Source organism: Cricetulus griseus, chromosome 2 (assembly GCF_003668045.3).
Source record: "Cricetulus griseus strain 17A/GY chromosome 2, alternate assembly CriGri-PICRH-1.0, whole genome shotgun sequence".
Lineage (NCBI taxonomy): Eukaryota > Metazoa > Chordata > Mammalia > Rodentia > Cricetidae > Cricetulus > Cricetulus griseus.
The window spans coordinates 224,941,936-224,949,301 of NC_048595.1; the positions used below are offsets into that span (position 1 = coordinate 224,941,936).

A 7,366-nucleotide genomic window follows, 5' to 3' on the forward strand; every position below is an offset into this window, starting at 1 on the left:
TATCCACTCCTCCTAGTCCCCTGCTACCTCCCCTCTCCCCTAGATCCTCCATTTCCCTTAAAAAACAAACAAGGAGCAGTCCTCTCAGGGTTATCAACCAAACATATCATAACAATTACAATAAGACTAGGTACGAACCCTCATATCAAGGCTTGATGAGGTGAGTTTGTAGGAGGAAAATGGTCCCAAGCACAGGCAAAAGAGTGAAAGAAACCCCCATTCCCACTGTTAAGAGTCCCACCAGCACACCAAGCTACACAAACATACATACATGTAGAGGACCTAGCTCAGACCCATATGGGCTCGACGACTGTTGCTTCAGTCTCTGTGAGCCCCTGTGAGCCCCGCTTAATTGGACCCGTGGTTGTGTTCTCGTGGTGTCCTCTACCCCTCTGGGTCCGAGAATCTTTCTTCCCCCTCTTCTGTGGGGTTCCCCTGGCTTCACCTAGTGTTTTTCTGTGTGTCTGTTCCCATCAGTTGCTGGACAATGAGTCCCTGGTGACAACTGGACTAAGCACCGATCTATGAGTATAGCAGAGTATCATTAGGAATCATTTCATTGATGTTTGTGTATGTATGTATGTATGTATGTATGTATGTATGTATGTATGTATGTATGTACATATGTATTGCCAGTCATGTTTGGTTCTATCCTGGATCTCTGGGCTGTCCAGTCTCTGGTCCCACTCTTGGGCATATAACCAAAGGATGCCACACCATCCTGCCACTTGCTCAACTATGTTTATAGCTTCTTTATTTATAATAACCAGAAACTGGAAAAAACCTAGATGTCCCTCAATTGAAGAATGGATAAAGAAAATGTGGTACATTTACACAATGGAGTGTTACTCAGCTGTAAAAAATCAATGACACCATGCAATTTGCAGGCAAATGGATGGAACTAGAAAAGAAATCCTCAGTGAGCTAACCCAGATGCAGAAAGACAAACATGGTATGTACTCACATATATGTAGCTATTAGCTGTAAAGTAAAGGATAACCATACTACAATCCACAGACCCAGAGAGGCTAAGTAACTAGGAGGGCCCTGGGAGATGGGAGGAATGCATGGATCTTCTTGGGAAGGAGAAATAAATTAGATTCTGTGGGTAAACTATGCGTGGATGGGAATGAGAACAGGAGGGTCCAGCTGAGGGGTGGGGGATGGAAGGGGAGAGTACTGGGAGAAACAACTGGAATTGGGGGCATTTGGGGAGTGATGTTGAAACCTAGTGCAATATAAACTCCCTGGAATTGATGAGGTGACTCTAGTGAAGTTTCTCAGTAATGGCAGATACAGAGTCAGAAGTGGCCATCTTCTATTACCAGGAAAGGCTCCAGTTGTAGGTCTGAGTCATCAACCCAGCCACAAAATCTTTGACCTACAATCTGTCCTGCCTACAAGATGTGCTGGGGTTCTGGTGGTGCAGAACTTGTGGGAGTGGCCAACCCATGACTGGTCCATCTTGAGGCCCACACCATAAGAGGGAGCCCATGCCTGACACTGTGGATTGTAGTCTGGGTATTTTTCTCTTAAGTTATCTGTTAATTTACCTTTATCCCTTCTTTTCCTGTATCTACCTTCTACCTGCCTAATCAGAGCCCCCCCCCCCCGTTTCCCATTTTCCCATCAGATCATTGGTACCCAGCCATCCCCCTACAGGCTACTGCAGCAGTGGTTCCTTTTTACTTTCCTGGTTTCTAAAGTTACTCCAGGTTATGTATTCACATCTGAAGATTTTGAGCTAGGAGCCTCTGATGAGAGAGAGCATGCAATGTCTGTCTTTCTGGAGTTGGATTACCTCACTCAATATGCATTTTCCTAGTTCCAGCCATTTATCTGCTGAGTTCATGTTTTCATTTTTCTTTATGGCTAAATAGTATTCTAAAGTCTTAAAGAATCATACTCTCAATTCATGTATCTAACAAATACCTGTAATACCTGTGAGTTGGTATACAAATAAGTAGTTTAAATGAAATTTCCCATCTGGGTACACAAGATGGCCCCCCAAAAGAGCCAAAGACCATTTGAAAAATCCCAATACCAATTTGAGAAGCCTTCCTTTGAGTTGTTAGATTGCCCAAATGTTCTAGGCTTTTCTTATTGCCCTTACTTGCCCCCCAGAGGTGGAAGGTAAGTCCCTATTGCTGAAGGCACCATGCATTTCAGGCACAGAACCCAGAGATTCCTGAGCTGGAACTGATCTGAAAGCCTCCTTCTTGATTAGCTTTCATGGTCCAGAAGGCACATACAAGCTCCCAAAATAGGCAAGCAACCCGCAGTCCTACGAAGCTATGATGCCTATGAACCACAGCAACGACCAGCATGACATGATAACCCTGAGGGTACAGTAGTGGCACACATACCTTTGTGGTAACCAATAGTTCTCTAATACTTCTCAACAAGAGGGAAACCAGGCCTGGTACTAGAAACCTAGCCAACTACCGAGGGCAAGTGAAGTCATGAATCTTAGAGGAGACCCCATAATTGCCTGCTTCACTAAACTAGCATAAATCCTTAAGTACATTCTAAATATCTGTCCTTATACCCACAGATAAGTGTAGCTCTCACCCCTTGTCCAGAAAAGTTCTCTTCCAACAGACAGCAACCATTACAGACAGTGCAGAGTCGCGGAGTCCAGGCCCACCTGCCACATCTACAACACAGCTCCTGTACCTAAGGCTCAAGGGTCACTCCAGAAGAGGGGGTGAAAGACGATAAGAGCCTGAGGAACAGGAAATTTGCTGTAAAATTGTGTGTCCTAGGAATGTCAGAAGCTACACACATAAAGTCTCACCAACATGACTGCTCAAACATAAGCTGAATGAAGACAACACTGATAAACCTTCTAAGGATTATGGGGAAATCCCAGGAGGCCTCAACCCTATACAAAGAACTACAGGCAACTGAGGAATGCAGAGAGTGGGGGAAATAGTCTTCCTCAGGAAGGAGCACATCTCTTTGTTATGCAATACCAGTTAGATATTCAATACATATGTGCAGCATTACACATGCTGAGCTTGTTTGTTTGTGTATTTAGAGTACTGTGTGTGTGTGTGTGTGTGTGTGTGTGTGTGTGTGTGTGTGTGTGTAAACAATTAATGAAAAAAATAGGTCATTAATTTGAAAGAGCAAGGAGAGGTATATATGGAGGTTTAGATGGAGGAAAGGGAAGTGGAATGATGTAAGTATAATCTCAGAAAAATAAAAGAAATAATACAAATGTTTTCTGTGCCACTGGTGTGTTATTTATCATTTTACAAGGATACAGGTGATGTTGCCTTACTGCCAGTAGGCCTTACTGTTGAAGAAAGATTCTTTTTTATTTTTTTATTTTATTAGTTCAAATTAGGAACAAGCTTGCTTCAGATGTCAATCCCTTTCCCCTCTCCCTCCCCTCCCTCCTAACATCCCACCTGCCCCTAGCCATCCCCCCTCCACTCCCCAGGCAGGGTAAGGCCCCCAAAAGGGGCTCCCCAAAGTCTACCACATCATCCTGGGCCAGGCCTAGGCCCTTCCCATGTGTCCAGGTCAAGAGAGCATCCATTCACATGGGATGGGCTCTCAAAATCCTGAAGAAAGATTCTTACAGGCAGAAATTTTTTGTAACTTTTCTGTGTCTAGGTTCAAACTCCTGTCTTGTAATAGGTTCCAATGATTAAAAAGACTTTTTTTCTTTTTCAGAAAAGAGGGAAGTGAAGGTCCATACTAGAGGAGTCAGGAAAGATTTCTAAGACAATAAAGCACTTTTGAATTAAATGATAATGAAAGGATAGCATCAAATATTGAGGACTATAGCTACAGTTCAGGAAGGGAAATTATTCTCTTAAATGACTACATTGGAAAATAGAAAAATCCTAAAAATCAATAATCCTTTCTTTCTAAAATTAGCAAAACAATTATAAAGTGAAACCAAAGAAAGTAGAAAAGGAGGTGATAAAGATAAGAAAATAAAATTAGAAAAGGGAAAGGAAGCAAAATTCTCTTCTAAGGGGTAACATTGCTGTATTTGAAAAAGCTAATAAAGTTGTTAAAGTTTTGGGGAAAATGATCAAGAATTATGTAGAAAGCAAAACAGTATTGAAATCAGCTAGAGTGATGTCTCCCAGCTAGCTGGAGAATGCCACATTACAGCAATAGCAATGCCACGGCTTTGAAAATTCAATGAAATAGGTTTCTAGAGAAGTTCAAAATATCTGCAAGAAAATCAGCAAGGTTTTTCTGTCTTTAGAAACCAAACTGGTATACTGCCCACCTCTGTGGACAACTGCCACTACACATCTGAATTCCAGGACTTTTGTCTCAGTTGCTGTACTTCCTGGTAGACACAGCTATCAAGCAGACCTCGTGTAAGAACTTACTGGAGCTGTCGTGCTTTGCTGAATTATGATCTCATGCAGGATATCTAATAAGAAAAGGAAGACAGCAGACAGCAAGGAGTCCACAGCCATTCTGGAAAGTGCAGTTTGAAGACAACCGCAGAGAATGTATCTTCTTACTCATGCACATGCATTGGATGGAACAGTTCTATTTCTCTGAATGTGAGCCGGGATGTTAACTCTCTGTTGTTATAGCAACAGTATCCACACACACTGCAGCATCTTTAAAAAGAAGTCTGGTAGGGCAATGACCTTATAGGTGTTCGCAGACACTTGCCAGAAGACTTTGCAAAACTATTTAGGGAAATAACATACAGTGATGTTTAGATTTTGTTAGTGAAAGTAATAGTTTCATGAAACCTTACATTCCAATGAGAAAAGAACATAGTTTGGGTTGTGGGTCAAGTTTGGGATATCTGATGAATGAAGAGAATGATTTCTCAGTGAGACATACTTCATGAGAAGAAAAAATATGCCTTGTTTCCCAGAATATTTGCTAGGGAAAAGTGGAAGAAAAGGGGGAACTGCCCCCACAAAATCTGCTGGCTTGCACTTGGTATCCTATTATCATGCCTAAGAGGTGACTTATGCCCTTCACAGTTCCTGTTAGAATTTTATTTATAAGTGACTTTTGGTGATTCAGGAAAGAGAGAAAGGGAGAGGGAGGGGAAGGGAAAAAAAGAGTAAGAGCCTAAAAATTATTCCTACTTGGGTTTAACAACTGCTTTGTAATTTGACAATGCGATTTTCTGGATCCTTTTGTGGTGTTACTAATCCATTTGGTTACTAATGGTCTACCACATCGCTACACATATCTCTTGTCTACTATTCGACATTTCAATTTAAAATGATTGTGATGAACCATTTATGTTGGCATGTAGAAATTACTTCAGTTTTGATTGCCCAATATTACTTACTTGTCTTAATTACGAAATAACCTAATCAGCTAGAGGCCTACCAGTAAACATTTTTGTAACAATTATGTTGGTGTAAAAAAATAACAGAATGGATGTTCCTGTATATATTCTAGTTTGGTCACCTATATTTTATTGTATAAATTCAAAAGAACAGAATTGTTCCATCCAATGTCTGTCCCACCCCACCCCTTTTACATATTTTAGATTTTCTTTTGTTTTGGGGGCAAGGCATTATTATATAGTTCAGGCTGGCCTTGAATTTGAACTTCTGCTTCTGCCTTCTGGGATTACAGGCCTGTGCTACCATCCTCACCTATGTATGAACATTTGAAATTTTACTTGGGGCTTCAAATTACTCTCCATTTTTTTAATCAATTAATATATAGCCCAATACTATGTGTTCATGCCAGGTTAACATAGCTTGTCATAACTTATCATTGTTAGTCTGCTTTATAATAAAATAAGTCAGTGTATTTTAAAAGCAATTTAAGCCAGGAGTGATGGTTTTATCTTTAATCACAGTCTTCAAAAGATAGAGGCAGGTGGCTCTTTACAGTGTTACGAGCTAGCCAAGGCTAAATAGTGAGACCATTTTCTTTTCTATGAACTATTTATATGAACTTTTCTATGTACTTTGTGTTTGGGGGGTAGATTATTTTTAATTGATTTGTAGGGTCTATTTTAAAGGTTCATTTTTTTATTATTTCCATAATGTGTATGTATTCCACATGGGTTCCAGGAACCAAAGTTGGATCCTCTGTAAGAACAGTACACATTTTCAACCTCTTGAGACATGTCTCTAGCCCAACTCTTCATATAGTAAGGATATTGCCCTTTATTCCTGCGCTACATTCCAGTCTAGTGTGAACTTTAGATATCAGTTTTTCTAGTCTCCACATCCTTTCCCCCTACAAACAGCAAGCAAACAAACAAAACAAACACAGATCCACCTACTGGTATTTTGGGTTGGGATTTTATGAAACTTACATTGACTTGGTGAATGTCCTCTACTCATTTTTTTTTACATGCTCAAACATGCCATGCTGTAGGTCTTTTCTCTCTTTGAGACAGGGTCTCACAGTGAATCCCAGATGGCCCAGGACTTGTGACCTCTTGCCTCTGCTCCCCAACTGCAGATTGACTGAGGTTTGTTAAAGTCACGCAGTGAGCTTCATGGACTTTCTGAGCGCCTGGGCCTTCTGTCCATTCCCTCTTGTTCCTACTTTTGAAATGACAACTGATTGTAGTTCGTGCTGAATTCAGATTCCAAATCCTGAGGGTGTTAGAGGAAGGGGGCAAGTACTGGCCAAGTGGCAGAGTGCTCACCTAGTTGAGTTTGATCTGGCACTGAAAAATAAAAGAAGGACTATGACATGCGTTTTTCTTCTCGCCTCTGTTGTCCTGCCTGCTCTGTTTCCTTGTCTGTCTGTCTGTGCTTCACCCTAATGGGGGGTAGGGGAGAGGATGCTCATCTTTCCTTTAGACAGCTTCCATGCCTGAGATAGCCAACATTTTGTCACCAGGCATACAGGTTTTTTGATGTCACGCTTTGAAATAAATAGCTTTCCCTATTAAGCTAGTTTTTAAAAAGAATTATTTTCTCCCAATAATGGACTCATCAAAATCATGTGTTACATGAGACAAAGCTTCAGGAAAGCCTGAGACAAGTGGTTCCTCAAGACCAGGATAAAATCCCAAACCAAAGACGGCAGACAGCTAGCCCATCACAGCCTTTCCGGGAACCTTGAAAGTCTCAAAGACTCCTTGATATGTTGTACTCTCCCCCAAATGCCCTCAATGAAGGCTGCAGGTCTGAGTACCTCAAGTTTTGGAATTACTTGATCTTCAAGGAAATTAAGAGTAAAAAAAAGGGCAAAGTCTAGATTGGTGGGGATGAAGGGACGAATAGCTGACTTCCACTGTGGTGTCCTCTTCAAGATTTAAACTAGATTAGAACAAGAAGAATTATTGGAGGAAATCAGCTAACTGCAAAAAGTAGCTCAATTCTTGTTTTTAGTTTAGCATGTGTCTTTATGTATGTGTGGAAGGATGCATGTGTACATGTATATA

At 41.0% G+C, this 7,366-nt stretch overlaps 1 long non-coding RNA gene across 1 annotated transcript in view; it reads left to right on the forward strand.

Annotated features, from left to right (window-relative positions):
* The window catches only part of LOC118238348, a 29,303-nt gene extending 23,522 nt beyond the window's left edge, over positions 1 to 5,781 (forward strand). Inside the window, exon 3 of the long non-coding RNA XR_004768378.1 lies at positions 4,232 to 5,781. This is a non-coding gene — a long non-coding RNA (uncharacterized LOC118238348). The remainder of the gene's footprint in view (positions 1 to 4,231) is intronic.
* The last annotated feature ends 1,585 nt before the right edge of the window (positions 5,782 to 7,366 follow it).